The sequence below is a fragment of the Babylonia areolata genome, chromosome 21, assembly GCF_041734735.1.
Source record: "Babylonia areolata isolate BAREFJ2019XMU chromosome 21, ASM4173473v1, whole genome shotgun sequence".
In the NCBI taxonomy this organism is placed as follows: domain Eukaryota; kingdom Metazoa; phylum Mollusca; class Gastropoda; order Neogastropoda; family Buccinidae; genus Babylonia; species Babylonia areolata.
In genome coordinates, this window is record NC_134896.1 from 28,739,463 (window position 1) to 28,740,321 (window position 859).

Here is an 859-nt window from a genome sequence, read left to right on the forward strand (position 1 = left end):
AGAGAGGAGAAAAAGACAGAGACAGAGAGACAGGGAGAGAGACAAAGAGAGAAAGACACAGAGACCGACAGACAGAGAAAAACAAACAAACATAAAACCAACAAAAGAAAAAAAAATCATACACAAAACAACAACAACAAAAAGAGACGAACAAACAAATAAATAAACAAACAAAACAAAAACAAAAGAATAAACAACAAAAACTAGTTCACAAAGGACGGAATAAAAGATTAGAAAAAACAAAAACAAAAAACAAAAAAAACCGTCACCAAACAAAACAAAAGGCAGAGAATGACGGGACTGGGTAAAAACAACCCTGTCATCAACACTATTCACAGCCAAGCCAACTGCAAGGGCCCTCCCTCCTCTTAGGTTTGAAGCAAGAGCAAAACAACAAGAGACCAGTGATTCCATTGAAAAGAAAGAAAAGAAAAGAAAAGTAAAACAAAACAAAACACCGCATTAATTATGATGATGAGGACTGTGTAAAAAAAAAAAGAAAAAAGGGACAAATGAAAACACAGAAACACATGTAAAAGGGACAAATGAAAACACAGAATCATGTAAAAGGGACAAATGAAAACACAGAAACATGTAAAAGGGACAAATGAAAACACAGAAACACATGTAAAAGGGACAAATGAAAACACAGAAACACATGTAAAAGGGACAAATGAAAACACAGAAACATGTAAAAGGGACAAATGAAAACACAGAAACGTATGTAAAAGGGACAAATGAAAACACAGAAACGCATGTAAAAGGGACAAATGAAAACACAGAATCATGTAAAAGGGACAAATGAAAACACAGAATCATGTAAAAGGGACAAATGAAAACACAGAAACACATGTAAAAG